Genomic DNA, 23,301 nt, shown 5'->3' with positions numbered 1-23,301 from the left:
CAAGTAATTTAGAACAAATTAAACCTTCTCATGAATTTATCTATAATCTGTGTCCTTTGAAGAAGCAAGACTAAGGCGCAGTTTATGGGTTGATTTAATGGGAGTGGTTTCTTGTCTGATATTCATGCCAAAAGAATGTAACTGTTCTGGAAAAGGATCATTTTATGGAGTGCAAGGAGGCACCTCTAGACTTTAAGGGATTATGTGCTGGAACATCTACCCTGAAAGGAAAACTTTTCACCTGTTCTCTCGGTCACAGCCCTGTTAATGTAGTTCTGTAGCTCAGTTTACAGATACTCTTCTCTCCTGCTCTTCTGGATTTGTGTGTCACTCCACTATTCATTTTCCTGGTTTCCCCACTGAGGGAGAGGGAGCAATACTGGAGAACAGAGTGTCTTTCCCCCTGATATAGTAATCATTGTCTACAAGGAGTTTAGAATTGACTAACAATAGTGTCAGCCTTTACAGTGGAGCTAATCCTATGCCAGCCTGGAAGGAAATTTACTTTACTAAAAAGTAAAAAACCAACAGCTACTGAACATTTTTTGTGCATTTGTATTTATTTTAATTTTTGCAAAGCTCTCGCCATCCCCCAGGGCAGCTGCAGGACAGAGCTCAGTGTCCTTCCGCTCCCTGTTACATCAAAAAGCATAAAAAAATCAATGACTGTCACAGTAATCAGCTAGAGGCCCATTCAGTATGATTCATGATTTTCAGTCAGCATTTGATTGGTGAGAGAGTTGTGAAGCAGCAGCTCAGGAAGCATAATGGCAGGTGTCATCATCGAAGTCAGCCAATCCGGTTTCGTCAGCATTTGAGTTATTAATTCATAATTCTTAGTCCTGGGGAGAGATGGCAAACGGTCATGATGGTCCCAGAAACCCACAAGGGATCAGACAAGAGACCTCCCCCACTCCCTGAAGGAGATTAGTCCCATTCTAGCTCCATACAGCTGTGTGTGGCAGCCAGCATTCCACTTACAGTATTGTGCATTGTACGGCCGTGCCCTTTACAAACTGCTATTGATGGGGCAATGTACATTGGATGGGGAAATGAGGGAGAAGAGAGCAAGGGGAGATCTGGGAGGGCTGGAACTGACCTCTTGGATTTATTAAAGGGAAGGGTTATTTTAGAAATTAAAACTTTCTTTGGGGGATTTGAGCTGCCACTGGTTTATATGCTGGTTCGCACACTCATCAGATCCCTGTCACTGTGTCAGTATTTACACAGAGAGGGACAGTTTATTCTGCCTGCCATGGGGATGCTGTTTCAATGAGACAGCATTGCACTTCCCAGCATTGCAGTCAGTGGAGAGGGTGAGAGGAGGGCAGGGGAAGAAGCCATGTGTGTTTGAAGGGGGCAGCCCCGCGATGTTGAGAGTAGCCCTCTGCCCTGCTCCTGATCTGTGGTGCATGAACCTGGTGGTGAAGTGGCTGATGTGAAATCAGGGAAAGTGATTGAGGAGAGGAAGCATGTCACAAAGCCAGTGCTGCTACGCGGTACATTCTTCCCGGTTAGGCTAATGGAAGCCCCAGAGCACCCATGGAATTGGCGCCTGTGCTCCTGAGAGTCAACAAGCACACTGTTCCCCAGTTCTTTTGGGCCCCTATTCTAGGGCCTCCACATCTCTGGTGATTCTCCATCCTTCTCACCTTTCTTCTCCCAGAGCCCTCAGTTCAGGTCTTCTGCGAGAGGGCTCCCCACAATGTTCCACACTTCAGGCTCCTTTGCCTGTGAGTCCTACCACTGCTAAGCAACATCTCCTGAGAGCCTTGGTCTAGAAACAACCCTCTTCTTCTTGGCGTAGCCTGCCCTGACTGAGCTAGTTTATCTCCTTTACCTAGGGACAGCTTCTGTCCAGCAGGGTTTTCCTGCTCTGGCCAGTTCTCTCCAATAGCTGCCATCCACAGCACTATGCTAACAGCTCTTGGAAGTTCTCTGTCTGCACAGGTCTCTTCCCCAACATCTTCCATTACTGCCTTCTCAGATAGAGCTCTCCTAGCAATTCTTAACAGCTCCCTGCTTCTCCAACCTGACTCCTTTCTCAGCTGCTGCCTGAGTCTTTTTAGAGGCCAGGAGCCCTCTATCAGGGCCAACTGGGAGGCACCTAACTTTTTACAGGTGAACTGGACCCATTCCCTATTACATGAACGCAACCATCAAACGGGGAAGTTACCAAGAGACAAAGTGGAATCTCCATCACTTGAAGTCTGTCAATCAAGTCTTGGCATAACATTTGCATGAGCAACTAAGTGACTTAGGAGTCCAAGTCTCAGATTCAAAATTGACGCAGGCACTTAGGAGCCTGAGTCCAGGTGAAAGTCCAGGGATATGAAGTGCCAAAGTGAACCTCACTTTTGAAAACGCAACTTACAGTCTTAAAACATGTAGGCGGTGGTGAGGACTTTACACAGGATATCTTTCTTTAATGTCAGCAGAGAGTCCTGTGGTACCTTATAGACCAACAGACGTATTGGAGCATGAGCTTTCGTGGGTGAATGCCCACTTTGTCAGATGCATGTAGTGGAAATTTCCAGAGGCAGGTGTATATATAGGCAAGCAAGAATCGGGCTGGAGATAAAGAGGTTAGTTCAATCGGGGCGGATGTAGCCCTCTTCTCGCAGTTGAGGTGTGAACACCAAGGGAGGAGAAACTGCTTTTGTAGTTGGCAAGCCATTCACAGTCTTTGTTTAATCCTGAGCTGATGGTGTCAAATTTGCAGATGAACTGAAGCTCAGTAGTTTCTCTTTGAAGTCTGGTCCTTAAGTTTTTTTGCTGCAGGAAGGCTATCTTTAAATCTGCTATTGTGTTCACCCACGAAAGCTCATGCTCCAATACGTCTGTTGGTCTATAAGGTGCCACAGGACTCTTTGCTACTTTTACAGATCCAGACTAACATGGCTACCCCTCTGATACATTCTTTAATGCATGCCCTAGCTTACCTAGAAATCATGGGCTCGTTGCAAGAATGACTGGATGAAATTCCCTTGACTGTGTTATGCAGGAAGTCAGACCAGCTGAATGGAATGGTCCTTTCTGGCCTTAAAATGTATGAACCTATGAATTGTTCTAGTGATGTTCTCTGTTATTAACATGAATTTGAGCCTGGCACTTACCCATCCCCTCTCTAACTACCAGACAAGCAGGAAAATAACCCCTCATAAACGAAAAGGTAAAACTTGGTTTCTGCTCGCTAGTTGTTACTTCTTGGCATGGACTAAAGGCAGCAGCTGAAACAAACAGTTTCATGCCATTCGCAGATGCTGCTCGGTGTGGAACTTTTCTGTGTCAGGGCTGGTGTGCAACAGCAAGAAAGGAAGGCACTTTTTCCCTTTCACTGAGGTTGTACCATGATATATACTAAGGGTGCCTCCTTTAACTCAAATGGCTCCAGTCTCAATTCCCATTATGAGAGCTGCCAAGATAATGCAAGAGATTCTCCAAGAGAAAGAACTTGAGATACTCACCACAGATCATTTCCCCAGTATACCCTTTAGGGGAAAAAAAAACCAAAGAAAGTTATTTGTTTCAATTGACTTCCTGTGTCATTGGAATGAGGCTGGTTAGCTCCTATCCCTGGCAGAAGCAACTGAGGTGCTTGTGTCATGGCAAATTGTCCCAGAGCCCCTACTGACTTCTTTTGTAGCCCAGGGTGCTTGGCACCTTTTGAAATCGAGCCCCAGGAATCTGTACTTGAAACCCACAACTGTGAGACCCCCTAAATGAGTGACAACTTTTCCTCCTGTTGGCCTGAATGCGTAAGGGAAATGGCATAATAAGCTAATCTCAGTCAGCGAGGGCCTCTATTTCTCCAGCACGCAAACTTCTTAGAACCATATGTACACACTGAATCTGAGACTTGGACAAAAGGTGCTTTTAATGTATCTAAACACAATAATAGATGTAAAGAATGTTTTTAATAAGTGAGGAGAACCTTTTATCCTCCTTCCTGCTCATGCGGACAATCCAAACTCAGCTACTGAGAATGCTAAAATACTGTCCCTGAACAGTTCACCTTTGGGCAAAGAGGAAAGCGCAGACATGTCAGATCATATTTCTGAGAGGAAAATCGTCATTATAATAGAGAGTATGTTACTCCTACCATTACTTTCATTGTTACCAGCAGCATTTGTACGGGCCCAGCGCTGCATCCCTTTGGGCAAGGGACAGAGACAAGCAGAATGGCAGCTATAGATTGATCTTGACCACCGGGTTATAAAGCAACACCTGAAACTCTAGATTTTGAACCATTGGTGTGACTCTCTCTATACCTTGGCAGAGTATCCTGTAACCCCCATATTCCTCATTTTTATATAAGTCTGATCTTGCATATAAAGCATGCATGGTAAGGTATCAGGAGAAAGGTTATGATCTGCTGAAAGACATTGTTCTATCTAAGCATGTGAAGCACCAATGCATATGAAATTATAAGAATTGTGCTGTATGTTTTCACTAAAATATGCTGTGGGTTTGGGAGGCACCCAGATACTAGCTACACAGAGACAATGACAAGGGAGGTAACCAACGCCGGGGTGGGTGCTGTTGAACAGACATCACCAGCCATTGTCCAGCAAGGGAGCTACAATGCAATGACTCACCTGCATGAGGCCACACCAAGGGAATTGCTCAACCTTGCCTGGGGACTCATGACACAGGAGCCCAGTGCCTGGCCTTTCTCCTGCCCCCACCTATGCTGCAAGCAACAAAGACACTCGCAGAAGACTGGTATCAAAGCAGCAGCCATGTTAGTCTGTATCTGCAAAAAGAACAGGAGGACTTGTGGCACCTTTGAGACTAACAAATTTATTTGAGCATAAGCTTTCGTGGGCTACAGCTCACTTCTTCGAATGCACAGAATGGAACATATATTGAGGAGATATATAGACACATATAGAGAGCATAAAAAGTTGGGAGTTGTCTTACCAACTCTGAGAGGCCAATTAAGTAAGAGAAAAAACTTTTGAAGTGATAATCAAGATACTCCAGTACAAACAGTTTGATAACAAGTGTGAGAATACTTGTAAGTTGAACATACATCACCAGCCATTGTCCAGCAAGGCTGGTGATTTACTTGTAAGTATTCTCACACTTGTTATCAAACTGTCTGTACTGGGGTATCTTGATTATCACTTCAAAAGTTTTTTTCTCTTACTTAATTGGCCTCTCAGAGTTGGTAAGACAACTCCCAACTTTTTATGCTCTCTATATGTGTCTATATATCTCCTCAATATATGTTCCACTCTGTGCATTCGAAGAAGTGGGCTGTAGCCCACGAAAGCTTATGCTCAAATAAATTTGTTAGTCTCAAAGGTGCCACAAGTACTCCTGTTCTTTTCACAGAAGACTAAAGACTCCAGCAGAGGAGACTGGCCCAGGTGAAATCCGTACAGTGTACATAAAGGACTGCAATATCCACTGGGGTGAGAAAAGCTGCTTAATCTAGATGTTAGCCAGGCTAATAGGGTTGAGAGCTTAGACTGCAGATTTGCAAAGTGGATGTATATCCACTTTCCATTGATGAAGTGGTGAACCAATTAATAAATTTGCACTGCTCATCTTGAGCAGTGCAAGATAGTATATTCCTGAGGTACAGTGCTGAGAGCTGGAGGGATTTGGCTGGTGCCTTTCTCTGTGTGATTCATGAGTGGCTCTGGAAGCATTCATGCAATCTAGCGAGGTGTGGGGCTCCACATGTGGTTGTGCTGAGTAATAACAGCAACTGGAGGGGTTTGCTGCTGGTTACTAGCAAGGCATTTTGAGAGACAGCCCAGGCTGGAGGGGGTTGAGGGGGCACAGCGGTCCCACAGTTGCAGGCTGCACCCTGGGGATTCTGTAACAATGGGAACCATATTGTTGGTCTGATTTACCATCATGCGAGAAGCTAGGACTGCCAGTTGCTACCCGTTAAGGGAATGGGCTTCCATCACTTAACCTGGCCTCTGTTAAAATTATCAGGGTAACGTAGCAGGCTCGTAAAGCAAAGTGAATTTGAGTACTCACAGGCACAGCCCCACTGATGCTGCTAACCACTGCTCTAACTCCAGTGGAGCTACATCATTTTATTCTGGTACATCTCCAATACAGAGATGTGGATTTACACCCATTTGGAATATGGCGCATTGACTCCCCTGGAGTTATATAGATCATTTCCACCAACCAGGAATCTAGCATCACTCACTTTATTGGAGCTAAGACTGATTTCCATCAGTTAGGCATTTGGCCCCATTAATTTTCATTGAGCTATAGATGAGTGACACCTGAATTGTTGATCTGTCCCCACTTCTTTTATTGGGGCAACACCAATTTACATCATCTGGGAATCTGCTCCCTTGTATACATGAGGTCACGTATGTGATTGCCTTCGGGGACACTATTATCCCCAGTCTCAGGTATGCAGATTCACAGGATTTCCAATGAATCACAGATCACAATATGTATGACTCCATCTGGGACCTGGTCATAATGAAGAGAGACCACAGAAATGCAATAATTGCCTAATTGTAGAATGGGAGAATTGAAATTGCGAAGAACACTTGAATTAACTCTTAGACACCCCTGTGGGACTTGGAAGCCCATAGCTTTGTGTTTTTCCCTCACTCTTTCCACGTGTGTCTAGGCTATTCCAGCTAAACAATGGGCTCAGGGTTCAGACTTGCTAAGAGGTACTGAGATAATATAAAACAGCTGGACAGCGAAATAATTTTCAGTACTCACCCTAAGAAGACCTCCAACTGGACGCACAACATCCTGTAAGGACATAGACCAGGATCAAAAAACTCTCCCTTCTCCAATATAATTTCAATGATGTTGATTCCTCACAATGGCAATAGCGTTATCAGCCAGTTCTACACTAGCAGCGCTTTGACAAATTTGACAAAACACAAAGAACGTACCCAAGGTGAGATTTCTAAAGATAGAATCATAGAATCTCAGGGTTGGAAGGGACCTCAGGAGGTCATCTAGTCCAACCCCCTGCTCAAAGCAGGACCAAACCCAACTAAATCATCCCAGCCAGGGCTTTGTCAAGCCGGGCCTTAAAAACCTCTAAGGAAGGAGATTCCACCACCTCCCTAGGTAACCCATTCCAGTTCTTCACCACCCTACTAGTGAATTTTTTTTTCCTAATATCCAACCTAAACCTCCCCCTCTGCAACTTGAGACCATTACTCCTTGTTCTGTCATCTTCTACCACTGAGAACAGTCTAGATCCATCCTCTTTGGAACCCCCTTTCAGGTAGTTGAAAGCAGCTATCAAATCCCCCCTCATTCTTCTCTTCTGCAGACTAAACAATCCCAGTTCCCTCAGCCTCTCCTCGTAAGTCATGTGCTCCAGCCCTCTAATCATTTTTGTTGCCCTCCGCTGTACTCTCTCCAATTTATCCACATCCTTCTTGTAGTGTGGGGCCCAAAACTGGACACAGTACTCCAAATGAGGCCTTACCAGTGCCAAGTAGAGGGGAATGATCACATCCCTCGATCTGCTGGAAATGCCCCTACTTATACAACCCAAAATGCCATTAGCCTTCTTGGCAACAAGGGCACACTGTTGACTCATATTCAGCTTTTCGTCCACCGTAACCCCTAGGTCCTTTTCTGAAGAACTGCTGCCCAGCCATTCAGTCCCTAGTCTGTAGCAGTGCATGGGATTCTTCCGTCCTAAGTGCAGGACTCTGCACTTGTCCTTGTTGAACCTCATCATATTTCTTTTGGCCCAATCGTCTAATTTGTCTAGGTCCCTCTGTATCCTATCCCTACCCTCCAGCGTATCAACCACTCCTCCCAGTTTAGTGTCATCTGCAAACTTGCTAAGGGTGCAGTCCACACCATCCTCTAGATCGTTAATGAAGATATTGAATAAAACCGGCCCCAGCACCAACCCTTAGGGCACTCCACTTGATACCGGCTGCCAACTAGACATGGAACCATTGATCACTACCCGTTGAGCCCGACCATCTAGCCAGTTTTCTATCCACCTTACTGTCCATTCATCCAGCCCATACTTCTTTAACTTGCTGGCAAGAATACTGTGGGAGACTGTATCAAAAGCTTTGCTAAAGTCCAGAAATAGCACATCCACTGCTTTCCCCTCATCCACAGAGCCGGTTATCTAATCATAGAAGGCAATTAGATTAGTCAGGCATGATAATTAGATAGCTACAACACTCGTCCCAAGGTTTAAAAATCTGAAGTGCTTTCCAAAATCTGAGAGGGATGAGATGTGGGAATATGTCGTCAGAAGTCTTTAAAGAGCAACACTACGATGCGGAAACTACGGAATGCGAACCGCCCAAAAAGAAAATCAACCTTCTGTTGGTAACATCTGCCCCAGATGATGAAAATGAACGTGCATCAGTCCGCACTGCTTTGGATCATTATCAAGCAGAACCAGTCATCAGCATGGAAGCATGTCCTCTGGAATGATTGTATAAAACAGCGGGACAGCAAAGTAATGTTGAGTACTCACCCCAAGAGCTTCTCCAACTGGACTCACAACATCCTGTAAGGACAAAGACCAGGATCAAAAAACTCTCCCTTCTCCAATACCATTTCAAGGTTGTTGATTACTCACAATGGCAATAGCGTTACCAGCCAGTTCTACACTAGAAGCGCTTTGTTAGTACAGTTCTACCAGTATACTAGTGTGCTTTTGCTGGTATAGCATATTCTCCTCTGAAATTACACCATATCTACATTACAGAGCATATGCCTGCACAGCCCCTAGAGTACAGGCTGCATATGCTGACCTGTTCCGACATCATAACACCACCTCCCCGCTTGACGTTCAGTAAGCTGAGAGACTCACTCTTGTGTCAGTATAGTTGCCTCCATGCTGGAGATTTTTCAGCATAGTGTTTTTCACACAGCTAGCTGATATAGTGATGTTGGCAGAACATTGCAGTGTACACCAGGCCCAGCAATACCAGCAAAAGCACAGTTTTGCTGGGTATAACTGCAGTTACAGTAGTCATGCCTGACCCACCTGATTGCCTTCTATGATGATAACTGGCTCTGTGGATATGGGGAAAGTAGTGGACATCATATATCTTGATTTTAGCAAAGCTTTTGTTATGGTGTCCCACAGTATTCTTTCCAACAAGTTAAAAAAAGTATGGATTGGATGAATGGACTGTAAGGTGAATAGAAAGCTGGCTAGGATGTCAGGCTCAAGGGCTCGATGTCTAGCTGGCAGCTGGTATTAAGCGGAGTGCCCAAGGGTCGGTCCTGGGGCCGGCTTTGTTTGTTATTAATGATCTGGATGGTGGGATGGATTGCACCTCAGCAAGTTCGCAGATGACACTAAGCTGGGGGAGATCGATATGCTGGCGGGTAGGGATAGGGTCCAAAGTGACCTACACAAATTGGAGGATTGTGCCAAAAGAAATCTGATGAGGTTCAACAAGGATAAGCGCAGAGTCCTGCACTTAGGACAGAAGAATCCCATGGACTGCTAGAGGCTGGGGACCGTCTGGCTAAGCAGCAGGTCTGGAGAAAAAGACCTTGGGATTACAGTGGATGAGAAGCTGGATATGAGTCAGCAGTGTGTCCTTGTTGCCAAGAAGACTAACGGCATATTGGTCTGCATTAGTAGGAACATTGCCAGCAGATCAAGGGAAGCGATTATTCCCCTCTGTTCGGCACTGGTGAGGCCACATCTGGAGTATTGCGTCCAGTTTTGGGCCCCCCCACCACAGAAAAGATGTAGACGAATTGCCCTCCACTGGACTCTCTCCAACAAAAATGATTAGGGGGCTGGGGCACATGACTTACGAGGAGAGGCTGAGGGAACTGGACTTGTTTAATCTGCAGAAGAGAAGGGTGAGGGGGGATTTGATAGCAGCCTTCAACTACCTGAAGGGACATTCCAAAGAGGATGGAGCTTTGGCTGTTCTCAGTGGTGGCAGGTGACAGAACAAGGAGGAATGGTCTTAAGTTGCAGTAGGGGAGGTCTAGGTTGGATATTAGGAAACACTATTTCACTAGGGGGGTGGTGAAGAACTGGAATGGGTTACCTACGGAGGTGGTGGAATCTCCATCCTTAGAGGTTTTTAAGGCCCGGCTTGACAAAGCCCTGGCTGGGTTGATTTAGTTGGAGTTGGTCCTGCTTTGAGTAGACGGTTGGACTAGATGACCACCTGAGGTCTCTTCCAACCCTAATCTTCTATGATTCTATGACTTTTTGCCAGTGCAGCTACGTCAATAAGGAATCAAACCTCTTCGTACCCCATACAGATCGAGCTATGCCAGCAGAAATCTGTACTGTGGACTTGGCCCCAGACAGCTCTGCGATGGGAAACAGTCCCCCTATCCATGCTTCTCAGGGGTGAAATTAACTTCCAGCGTCTGGAATATGGGAGCTTCCTTTCATGACTCTGCTCCCTCAAGATACGGATTAGAGATGATCAACATTTTTCGTAATGAATTTTTGCAAGCAAATTGTCAAAAAAAATTTGACAAAATCAGAAATGAAAAAGTTTTGCATTTTTTCATTTTCTTTCTCCCCTTTCTTCTTTTATGGAGCTGTTTGAAAAATTGTGTTTGTTGCAAATTTCAAAGAAAAATAGAATTTGAATTCTATTTGCAAACAAGAATCTGGGGAACCAACAAAATTAAAAATATTTTTGGTTTTATTTTTCATAATTTTCATTGGAAAAAAATCTTTCTTGAGTGGCAACAGCTAATTTAGACCGTATTGTTTTATATTCTAGTTGGGATTATTTTTTCCAATGTGCATTACTTTGCATTTATCAACATTGAATTTCATCTGCCATTTTGTTGCCCAGTCACCTAGTTTTTGTGAGATCCCTTTGTCACTCTTCACAGTCTGCTTTGGACTTAAATATCTTGGGTAGTTTTGTATCATCTGCAGATTTTGCCACCTCACTGTTTATCCCTTTTTCCAGATTGTTTATGAATATGTTGAGTAGTACTGGTCCCAGTACAGACTCCTGCAGGGCACCACTATTTACATCTCTCCATTCTGAAAACTGACCATTTATTCCTACCCTTTGTTTCCTAACTTTTAACCAGTTACTGATCCATGAGAGAAACTTCCCTCTTATACCATGACAGCTTACTTTGCTTAAGAACCTTTGATGAGGGACCTTGTCAAAGGCTTTCTGGAAATCTAAGTACACTATATCCACTGGATCCCCTTGCCCACATGCTTGTTGACCCTCAGAGAATTCTAATAGATGGGTAAGGCATGATTTCTCTTTACAAAAACCATATTGACTCTTCTCTAACAAATTGTGTTCATCTAAGTGTCTGGTAATTCTGTTCTTTATTATAGTTTCAACCAGCTTGCCTGGCACTGAAGTTAGGTTTACCGGCCTGTAATTACGAGCTCACCTTTTGAGTCATTTTTTTTTTTAAATTGTGTCACATTAGCTATCCTCCAGTCATCTGGTACAGAAAGTGATTTAAATGATAGGTTACATATCACAGTTAGTAGTTCTGCAATTTCACATTTGAGTTCCCAGAGAACACTTATTACTGTTTAATTTATCAGTTTGTTCCAAAATCTCCTCTAATGACACCTCAATCTGGGACAGTTCCTCAGATTTGTCACCTAAACAGAATGGCTCAGGTTTGGGAATCTCCTTCACATCCTCAGCCATGAAGACAGATGCAAAGAATTCATTTAGTTTCTCCGCAATGGCCTTATCATCCTTGAGTGCTCCTTTAGCATCTTGGTCGTCCAGTGGCCCCAATGGTTGTTTAGCAGGCTTCCTGCTTCTGATCTACTTCAAAAAATTTTTGCTCTTACTTTTTGAGTCTTTCGCTAGCTGTTCTTCAAATTCTTTTTTGTCCTTCCTAATTATATTTTTATACTTCACTTGCCAGAGTTTATTCTCCTTCCTATATTCCTCAGTAGGATTTAACTTCCACTTTTTAAAGGATGCCTTTGCCTCTCAGTGCTTCTTTTACTTAGTTGTTTAGCCACGGTGGCACTTTTATGGTTCTCTAACTATGTGTTTTAATTTGGGGTGTACATTTAAGTTGAGCTTCTATTATAGTGTTTTTAAAAAGTTTCCCTGCAACCTGAAGGGATTTCATATTTGGCACTGTACCTCTTAATTTCTGTTTAACTAACTTCCTCTTTCTTTGTGGTGTTCCCTTTCTGAAATTAAATGCTACCATGCTGGGTTGCTGTGTTTTTTCCCCAACACAGGAATGTTAAATTTAATTATATTATGGTCACAATTACCAAGCAGTCCAGCTATATTCACCTTGGACTAGATCCTGTGCTCCACTTAGGACTAAATCAAAGACTGCCTCTCGTCTTGGGGGTTCCAGGACTAGCTTCTCCAAGATGTAGTCATTTAAGGTGTCAAGAAACGTGATATCTGCGTCCCGTCCTAAGATGACATGTACCCAGTCAATATGGGGATAGTTGAAATCCCCCGTTATTATCTGAGTTGTTTTTTTTATACAACTCTCTAAGCTCTCTGAGCATTTCAGTCACTATCTCTATCTTGGTCAGGTGGTTGGTTGTATATGGAATTACTATCCATAGCGATTCTGTGGTACAGTTTGGTTCATTTGAGATTTTTACTTCATTTGACTCTGTTTTTTCACATCTAATGCCACTCCCACACCAGCACGACCTGTACTATCCTTCTGATATAAAGAAATAGTATTTTTCACTTCACTTCATACAAATACTGTAATTCAGTCTCTTTTGTGTGAAAGTGCAACTTTCAAATGTAGATTTTATTTTAAAATAACTGCACTCAAAACCAGAACCATGTAAAACTTTAGAGCCTACAATTCTACTCAATCCTACTTCTTGTTCAGCCAATCACTAAGACAAACAAGTTTGTTTTCATTTACGGGAGATACTGCTACCTGCTTCTTATTTACACCTGAAAGTGAGAAGAGGCGTTCGCATGGCACTTTTGTAGCCAGCATTACAAGGTATTTACATGCCAGATATGCTAAACATTCATATGCCCCTTCATGCTTCAGCCACCATTCCAGAGGAAATGCTTCCATGCTCGTGACACTTGTTAAAAAAAAAAAAGTGTTAATTAAATTTGTGACTGAACTCCTTGTGGGAGATTGTATGTCTCCTGCTCTGTGTTTTACCCACATTCTACCATATATTTCATGTTATAGCAGTTTCGAAACAGGACCCAGCACATACTGTTGGTTTTAAGAACACTGTCACTGCAGATTTTACAAAACACAAAAGATACCAATGTGAGATTTCTAAAGATAGCACTCAACCCTCAATCCAAGGCTTAAGAATCTGAAGTGTTTTCCAAAATCTAAGAGAGACATGGTGTGGAACATTTTGTCAGAAGTCTTAAAAGAGCAACATTCAGATGTGGAAACTACAGAACCCGAACCACCCAAAGAGAAAATCAACCTTCTGTTGGTAGCATCTGAGTCAGGTGATGAAAATGAACGTGTATCAGTCCACACATTGCTTTGGATCATTGTCGAGCAGAAGCAGTCATCAGCATGGGAAGCATGTCCTCTGGAATGATTATATTAAACAGTTGGATAGCAAAATAAGTTTGAATACTCACCCTTACAAGACCTCCAACTGGACGTGCAACCGCCTGTAAAGAAATAGGGCAGGATCGAGAAACTCCTTCTCCAATACCATTTCAAGGTTGTTGATTCCTCACAATGGCAATAGGCCAAGGCCTTTAAATCTTGAGAAGCCACACCTCTTCCGGATAAGGCCACGCTCCCCTCAGGACTCCGGCCGTACTGGTAAGTCCTGTAAGTTACTTTCACCCCTGTTTACACTCATTCGGAATCTGGCCCGTTGACTCCGGTGAAGCTATAGATCATTTATATCAGCTGGAGATCTGTAATTCTTATGTGCACTCGTTGGAATAGGAAGCCCGTTGCTTTGTGTTTTACCTCACTCTTTCCAACTGGCTCTTCCAGTTGACCACTGGGCTTAGGGTTCAGGCTTGCTAAGAGATACCGTGATAATATAGAAGAGCTGGACAGCAAAGTAATTTTGAGTACTCACATCAACAAGACCTCCAACCGGACGTGCAACCGCCTGTAAAGAAATAGGGCAGGATCAAGAAACTCCTTCTCCAATGCCATTTCCATGTTGTTGATTCCTCACAATGGCAATAGCGTTTCCAGCCATTTCTACACTAGAAGCGCTTTCTCAGTACAGTTCTACCAGTATACTAGTGTGCTTTTGCTGGTATAGCCTATTCTCCTCTGAAAGGGAAATGAGGCCATGTCTATACTATGGAACCTATGACTGCATTGGCCCTAGGGTAGATGATGCATATGCTGACATAAACTTTATTGCACCCCATCCAATAAGGGGGGAGGGATAGCTCAGTGGTTTGAGCATTGGTCTGCTAAACCCAGGGTTGTGAGCTCAATCCTTGAGGAGGCCACTTAGGGAGCTGGGGCAAAAATGGGTCCTGCCTAGTGAAGGCAGGGGGCTGGACTCCATGACCCTTCAAGGTCCTTTCCAGTTCTAGGAGATTGGTATATCTCCAGTTATTACCTATCCAGATAGAGCTATGCCAGCAGAAGTCTGTATTGTAGACATGGCCCCAGAGAGTTCTGTGAAAGGAAAGAGCCCCCCTATCCTTGCTTCACAGGAGTGAGTTTAACCTCCAGAATATGGGAGCTTCCTTTTGTGACTCTGATCCCTCAAGATAAGAATTAGAGATAATCATACCTGGGTGTATGACGACCTATTTATAAAGTAGCACCTGAAACTCCAGATTCTGAAATATGGGAGTCCTTTTCTTGGTGTGATTTTCCATTATGAGAGACAATAGGACTGCCAAGGGTCTCTCACTTAGTAGAATTGGAAGCCCTACCCATTAAGAGAATTGGCTTCTGGGATTTAACCTGGCCTTTTTCTGTGGAAAGTGTCAGGGCAGTGTAACAGACGGGTTCAGCAAAGTGAATTTCCAGTCCTCACAGGCACAGCACCAATGGCGCTTCTAGCCACTGTCCTGCCTCCAATGGATGTGCCTCAGTTTAGCCTGGAGCATTAACTCCAAAACAGCAATGCTGATTTACACCCAGAGGTGAAAGTAAGCCGGTCCGGTACGGCATACCGGCAAGAGCCAGTACACCATGCTGGATCGCACTGGCTTCCACGGCGGGGATTGAAAGGGCTCTGAGCTGCCCGCGGCTGCGGGCGGCCCAGAGACCTTTGAATCCCGGCTGCGGCTCTCGTGGCCGGGCTGGGGCTGAGATTTAAAGGCTCAGAGCTCCCCGCCGCTGCGGGCAGCCCAGAGCCCTTTGAATCCCGGCCACGGCTCTGGCAGTTGGGCTGGGGCCAGGATTTAAAGGGCTCGGGGCTCCCCTCAGCAGCAGGAGCTCTGGGCCCTTTAAATCCCTGCCCCAGCCCCACAAAGCTTTAATTTGCCCCTGAGCCCCGGGGGGCTCCCAGCCACCTCTTCAGCTGGGATCCCCTGGTTGATTTAAAAGCTCTGGGTCTCCCAGCCACAGCTGGTGCCCCAGGGCCTTTAAATCTTGAGAAGCCACGCCCCTTCTGGATGAGGCCACGCCCACCTCAGGACTCCGGCCGTACTGGTAAATCCTGTAAGTTACTTTCACCCCTGTTTACACTCATTTGGAATCTGGCCCGTTGACTCCGGTGACGCTATAGATCATTTATACCAGCTGGAGATCTGTAATTCTTATGTGCACTCGTTGGAATAGGAAGCCCATTGCTTTGTGTTTTACCTCACTCTTTCCATGTGTGTCTAGGCTATTCCAGTTGACCACTGGGCTCAGGGTTTAGGCTTGCTAAGAGATACTGTGATAATATAGAACAGCTGGACAGCAAAGTAATTTTGAGTACTCACGTCAACAAGACCTCCAACCGGACGTGCAACCGCCTGTAAAGAAATAGGGCAAGATCAAGAAACTCCTTCTCCAGTACCATTTCCAAGTTGTTGATTCCTCACAATGGCAATAGCGTTTCCAGCCATGTCTACACTAGAAGCGCTTTGCCAGTACAGTTCTACCAGTATACTAATGTGCTTTTGCTGGTATAGCCTATTCTCCTCTGAAAGGGAAATGAGGCCATGTCTATGCTACAGAGCCTATGCCTGCATAGGTCCTAGAGTACAGGCTGCATATGCTGACATAAGGACTTGTTCTGACCTAATAACACCACCTCCCTGCTTGACATTCAGTAAGATGAGAGACTCACCCTTGAGTTGATATATTTATCTCTATGCTAGAGATTTTTCAGCAGAGCTGTTTTCCAGAAGGAGCTGATTTTTTTCACACTGCTAGCGAATATAGCGATTCTGGCAGAAGTTTTTAGTGCAAGCCAGGCCCAGCAATACCAGCAAAAGCACAGTTTTGCTAGTTCTAACTGCAGCTCCAGTAAGGAGAAGCTTTTGCCAGCACAGCCATGTCAGTCAGGAATCAAACCTCTTCGTCCCCCACACTATAGAGCTGTGCCAGCAGAAGTCTGTATTTCAGGCATGGCCTCAGACAGCTGTGGGATAGGAGACATCCTCCCTACCCTTCCTTCTCAGTAGTCAGATTGACCTCCAGAATTTGGGAACTCCCTTTCTTGAATCTGACTTTTCAAGATAAGAATTAGAGCTGGTTCCATTTTTTCAAAATGAATATTTGTAATAAAATTGTCAATTTTTTCCCAGAGAACATTCATTGTTTGATAGAATAAAAAAATGAAAAAGTTTGACATTTTTCCATTTACTTCCCTCCTTCTTTCTTCTTTACTGGAGCTGCTTGAAAAATTATAGCATCTTTTTGGACTATTTTAATGAAAAATTACATTTCAACTCTATTTCCAAAAATGGATTTTGAGAATCAAAGGACACAACTCAGAACTTTTTTGGTTTAGTTTTCATTATTTTCATTGAAAAATCAGAAAAAAGTGCTTGAGCTCCAAAGAATGAGAACTCTTGAATCGCTGACCACTACTGCACTTGTTTGTCTAAATGAGTAATGGATATGGGAGAGTAAGAGATATCAAAGCACAATAATAGATCTAAAGAACATTCTTAATGCGTGACAAAAACTCTTTAACCTCCTCTCCCCACTAGAGCTATTCCGGGTATGTCTATACTTAAAACACTGCATCAGCATAGTGCAGGGCTACAGGTGTGCGCCACTGCAGCACTTCAGTGTAGAAGCTCGGTACAGTGATGGGAGGGGTTCTCCCATCTCTGTAGGTAATCCACCTTCCCTGGAGGCGGTAGCTAGGTCTAGGGAAGAATTCTTCTGTAAACCTAGCACCGTCTACACAGAGAGGTCAGGATAACTGCTTACATGTAGCTTTGCTGATATGAATTTTAAGTGTAGATGGGGCCTCGGAGAATTCAAACTCATCTACAGGGAATGCTAAGAGACCATGCAGGAACAATTCACCTTTGGCAAAAAGGAAAGTGGAAACATTTAAGTTCATATTTCACAGTGAAAATCTTCATTATAATAGAAAGTATTATTGCTAGTAGTATTTTCATTTTTAGCAGTCGCGCTTCTACGGGCAAAGCACTGCTTCCCTTTCGTAAAGAATGGAGACATGGAGAAAGGCAACCATGATCTGAAGCTTAATTTTGGTTTCCATACGTTTCTTCCAGTTATGAAGTCCACAATGAGGCTGGGGAGGTTTAGCAACTCTATTGATACCATGAGTTGCATCTGACATTACAAGCCTGATTGCCTAAACCCAACACCAGGATTGTCCAAGAGATCAGTGGGCATTCTCAATAAGAAAAGTCAGAGTTCACTTAACTCCCCTTGTAATATGGCTATATGCTGTCCCTAGTGTTTCTGAACATGGCTTTTATGGTTTGTAAGGGGGCTGTAATCATAGCTGGGCATATGACCACCTATTTATAAAGTAGCACCTGAAACTCCAGATTCTGAAATACAGAACAGCTGGACAGCAAAGTAATTTTGAGTACTCACGTCAACAAGACCTCCAACCGGACGTGCAACCGCCTGTACAGAAATAGGGCAAGATCAAGAAACTCCCTTCTCCAATACCATCTCCAAGTTGTTGATTCCAACGACGGTTAGGTTGGAATAGCTACTTCTTTCAGGAGTGTGGATTTTTCACGCTCATGAGAGAGGTAGTTATATCAATGTGAGTTTTCAGTAGAGAAAGTATCTCAGACAATTCAAGCTCAGCCACAGGGAATGCTATGAGATCACCACAGAACAATTCACCATTGGGCAGAAAGAAAAAGGAGACACTTAAGTTAATGTTTCACAGAGAAAAATATCGTTCTGATACAAAGTATTAATTCTAGTAGTACTTTAACTTTTACCAGCAGAGCTTCTACTGGCAAAGCACTGATTCCCTTTCAGTAAAGAATGGAGTTAGGGGGAAGGGCAGCCATGATTTGGAGCTTAATGTTGGTTTCCGTTTGTTAACTCCGATTATGAAGTATTGAATCTGAGCTCCATTGATACCATGGGTCTTATATGATGTTACAAGCCTGATTGCTCAAACTCAATCCCTAGATTGTTAGAGACCAATCTCCTTTATCAATGAGGAAAGCTTAGAGTTGATTTACCTCCCTGTGTAATATGGCAATATGCTGTCCCTAGAGTTTCTTAACATAACCTTTATGGTGTGAAAGGGGTCTGTAATCATAGCTGGTCCTATTACCACCAATTTATAAAGCAGCACCTGAAACTCCAGATTCTGAACATGATGGGAAACCAGACCAATAAAAGAGAGACTAGGATCGCCAGGGATCTCTCATTTAATAGAATTGCTAACCCTAACCGTTAAGGGAGTGGGCTTCTGCCATTTAATCTGGCCTCTGACTGTTAAAAGTATCAGGATAATATAACAGACTCTGTTAGCAAAGTGAATTTGCAGTACTCACAGGCAGAGCACCACTGACGCTGCTAACCACTGTCCTGCCTCCAATGGAGCTACCTCGGTTTAGCCTGGAGCATTAACTCCAATACAGGAATGCTGATTTACACCCATTTGGAATCTGGCCCGTTGACTCCAGTGAAGCTATGGATAATTTACTCCAGAAGGGGATCTGGCCCCTCTGACTTTACTGGAGCAATGGTTGATTTATACCCATTGATCTGTCTCCACTTACATTGATAGAACAACACTAATTTACCCCAGCTTGGGATCTGCTCTCTTGTATAGATGAGGCCATGTGTGTGATTGTCCATGGTGATACTATTATCCTCAGTCTCGCAGATGCAGAATGACAGGATTCCCAGTGTATCACAGCTCACAGTATGTATGACTCCACCTGGGAAGTGATTATAACGAACAGAGCCCACAGGAACCCACTATCATGGGAGAATTGAAATTGCAAAGAACACTTGGATTAACACTTACATGTCCCCATTGGACTTGGAAGCCCATTGCTTTGTGTTTTGTGCCAGTCTTTGAACGTGTGTCCAGGATACTCCAATTTTCCATAGGTCTCAGGGTTCGGGCTTGCTAAGAGGTACTGAGATAATATAAAACAGCCTAACAATAAAGTAAATCTACAGTACTCACCTCAACAGCTCCTTGAACTGGACTCACGACTCCCTGTAAGAAGATAGTTAGGAGTTACTTCACTCTCCTCTTTCTCCAATATCATTTCAATAGCTGATTCCTCACAATGACAATAGCTTTCCCAGGTCAGTTCTACAGTAGGAGCTCTTTGCCTGTATAGCTATATTAGTGCGCTTTTGCAAGTATCGCATATCCACCCCCCAACCCCAAAGCAAAATATGGCCATGTCTGCATTACACTGCATTGTCCCTGTGGAATATGCTGTGCATGCCAACTGAAGGTCCTTTTCTGCCAATATAGGCACTCCACCTCCCCGATGGATGTTCAGCATGCTGACAGAATCACCCTTCTAGTCATGTGCCCCAGCCCTCTGATCATTTTTGTAGCTCTTTTCGTCGCCATTTTTGTTGTCAACGCAGGACTCCAGTATGGCATACCCCATACTGATAGAGCTATGCCAGAGAAGCTTGTATTTCAGTCATAGCAACAGACAGCTCTGTGATGAGAAATAGCCACCCTACCCTTGCTTCTTAGGGGTCAGATTAACCTCCATAATCTGGAATTTTGGGACTTCCTTTCTTGAGTCTGACTGCTCAAGATAAAAATTTAGAAGTGATTCAAATTTTTGAAATGAATTTTTGTAAAAATATTGTCAATGTGTTTCCGGAAAAAAGTTTTTTGTTTGTTTGTTTGTTTGTTTGTTTTACAAAATGAGAAATGAAAAAAAATTCGTGTTTTTTTTTTCATTTATTTCTGCTTCCACCCCCTTTTTTCTTATCTGGAGCTGTTTGAAAAATTATAAGTGTTTTGGGGACATTTAAAAGAAAAATCGCATTTCAACTCTATTTGCAAAAATGGGTCTGAGGAATCAAATGACAAAGCTCAAAACTTTTTTTTTCTCTTTAGGGTTCATTATTTTCATAGAAAAATCGGGGAAAAGGAAGTAAATTTTTTTATGTAATTTTTCATTTTGAAAAAAATCACTTTTGGTTACAAAGAAAAAAATGTAGATTGACAAATTTGAACTAGTTCTACCTTTTTCTTCTTTCAATAATGACTGAGCATCCTTTGTGTCGTTTTCAAAAATTATTGAACAGGGAAGGGGGAGCCCATTGCATAGCTGGGTATGTTCAGCACATTTCGGAATCAAGCCCAAGCTGGCTCTGCTTGAGTCACCAATCAATGAGCCCCTACTTCACTTTTTGGTCTCACTGTGGAAGGACATGGCAGAGTGAGCTGTTGACAATGAGTGAGAGCCTCTCTCTGTCTTCTGCACAGAAACCACTTCCAACCTACATGTACACATCAAGTCTGAAATTTGGATCAAAAGAAGCTTTTGAGATATCTGAGTACAACAGCACATCTAAACAGTTTTCTTAATAAGTGATGGAAAACCCTTTAGCCTCCTCCCCCCACTGCTGTTACTCAGGATCTGTCTACACTTAAAATGCTACAGAAGCAGAGTGCAGCACTGAGGCACTTCAGTGTAGCCACTCCGCCTTCCCGAGAGGCGGTAGCTAAAATTCTTCCATTGACCGAGTATTATCTACACCGGGGGTTTAGTTGGAATAGATGCTTCTTTCAAGAGTGTTCATTTTTCACCCCCATGAGAGACATAGCTTTGGCGATGTGAGTTTTCAGTGTAGTTGGGCCTCAGAGAATTCAAACTCAGCTACAGGGAATGCTAAGAGTTCGTCCCAGAACAATCCACCTTTGGCAGAAAGGAAACAGGAGACATTTCAGTTTATATTTCACAGAGAAAATTGTCATTACAATAGAAAGTATTACCGCTAGTAGTATTTCCATTTTTACCAGTAGCGCTTCTAGCGGGAAAGAGCAGCTTCCCTTTTGGTAAAAGATGGAGATGGGGAGAAAAGCAGCCATGATCAGGAGCTTAATCTTGTTTTTTATTTGTTTCTTCCGATTATGAAGTCCAAAGTGTGGCAGAGGAGTTAGCAGCTCTCTTTTTATACCATTGGTCATATCTGACATTATAAGCCTGATTGTCCAAATCCAACACTGAGATTGTCAAAGAGACCAATGGCCTTTATCAATAAGAAAATTTCAGAGAGTTCATTCAACTCCCCCTGCATTATGGCTATATGCGTCCACGCTGTTCCACCTGACCATTGGCCTCAGGAGTTGGGCTTGCGGAGAGATACTGATGTAATATAAAACAACCTGACAATAAAATTTATCTTGAGTACTCACATCAACAGCATTTCCAGCTAGATCCAAGACAGTCTGCAAGGAAATAGAGCAGGATCAGGTAATTCCCAACTTTCTCCAATATCATCTCATGTAGATGATTCTTCTCAATGACAATAGCTTTACCAGGCCAGGTCTATACTAAGAGCACTTTGCCAGTATAGCATATTCCTCCCAGAGTGAAATAAAGCCATGTCTACACTACATAGCATAGCCTTAGACTAGATACTGCATATGCTGACAGAAGGTCTTCTTCCGCCGATATAGGGACATCATCTCCCCAATCAATGTTCAGTATGATGATAAAATCACCCTTCTGTTGGTGTAGCTGCATCTATACCAGGGATTGTCTGGCATAGCTGTGTTTTCCAGGAAGGATGATTTTTTTCACACTCCTAACAGAAATAACTCTTCTGGCAGAATTTTGTAGCATAGACCAGGCCCCCGAAAATTGTCAGTATATTTTCTGTAATTTTTTTTCATGTATCTGACAAAATAGGGCCATGTCTATGCTACAGAGCCTGTGCCCGCATACGTCCCAGAGTACAGGCTGCATATGCTGACATAAGGACGTGTTCTGACCTAATAACACCACCTCTCTGCTTGACATTCAGTAAGATGAGACTCACCCTTGTGTTGGTATAGTTGCCTCTATGCCGGAGATTTTTTCAGCACAGCTGTTTTCCAGGAGGGAGTGATTTTTTTTCACCCGCTAGCCAATATAGCAATGCTGGCAGAACTTTCTAGTGTAAACCAGGTGCAGCAATACCAGCAAAACCACAGTAGAACTTCTGTCCTGTAAACACTCGCTACCATGACGGGAGGGACTCTCCTGTTGATATAGTTAACCCACATCCCTTTGGGGCAGTACGTAGGTTGAGTGTAAAATTCTTCCACCTATCTAGCACTGTCTACAATGAGGGTTAGGTTGGAATAGCTACTTCTTTCAGGAGTGTGGATTTTTCACGCTCATGAGAGCTGTAGCTATATCAATGTGAGTTTTCAGTAGAGAAGGTGTCTCCGACAATTCAAGCTCACCCATAGGGAATGCTAAGAGATCATCAGAGAACTATTCATCATTGAGCAGAAAGAAAAAGGAGACACTTAAGTTCATATTTCACAAAGAAAATCATCATTCTAATATAAAGTATTAATCCTAGTAGTACTTTCACTTTTATCAGCAGAGCTTCTACCGGCAAAGCACTACTTCCCTTTTGGTAAAGAGCGGAGTTGGGGGGAACGGCAGCCATGATTTGGAGCTTAATGTTGGTTTCCGTTTGTTTCTTCCGATTTATGAAGTATTGAGTCTGAGGGGTTTACAGCTCCATTGATACCATGGGTCTTATATGATGTTACAAGCCTGATTGCTCAAACTCAATCCCTAGATTGTTAAAGAAACCAATCTCCTTTATCAATGAGGAAAGCTTAGAGTTGATTTAGCTCCCTGTGTAATATGGCAATATGCTGTCCCTAGAGTTTCTGAACATAGCCTTTATGGTGTGGAAGGGGTCTGTAATCATAGCTGGCCTTATGACCACCAATTTATAAAGCAGCACCTGAAACTCCCGATTCTGAACATGATGGGAAACCAGACCAATAAGAGAGAGACTAGGATTGCC

At 43.4% G+C, this 23,301-nt stretch overlaps 1 long non-coding RNA gene across 2 annotated transcripts; it reads right to left on the bottom strand.

The window, feature by feature from the left end:
* Positions 1–632: 632 nt before the first annotated feature.
* Positions 633–19,507, bottom strand: LOC120390730. Of its 2 annotated transcripts, XR_005591122.1 has the most exons (9): positions 19,475–19,502; positions 17,902–17,934; positions 15,816–15,848; positions 13,994–14,026; positions 13,536–13,568; positions 8,465–8,497; positions 6,715–6,747; positions 3,468–3,491; positions 633–842 (listed from the first exon to the last, which is right to left on the bottom strand). It is a non-coding gene; the product is annotated as an uncharacterized LOC120390730 (long non-coding RNA). The 2 variants fall into 2 exon arrangements; XR_005591123.1 differs by lacking the exon at positions 15,816–15,848 and having other exon boundaries at positions 19,475–19,507.
* Positions 19,508–23,301: the final 3,794 nt, after the last annotated feature.

Source organism: Mauremys reevesii, linkage group 24 (assembly GCF_016161935.1).
Source record: "Mauremys reevesii isolate NIE-2019 linkage group 24, ASM1616193v1, whole genome shotgun sequence".
Taxonomy (NCBI): domain Eukaryota; kingdom Metazoa; phylum Chordata; order Testudines; family Geoemydidae; genus Mauremys; species Mauremys reevesii.
This window is presented reverse-complemented; position numbering and strand designations above follow the sequence as displayed.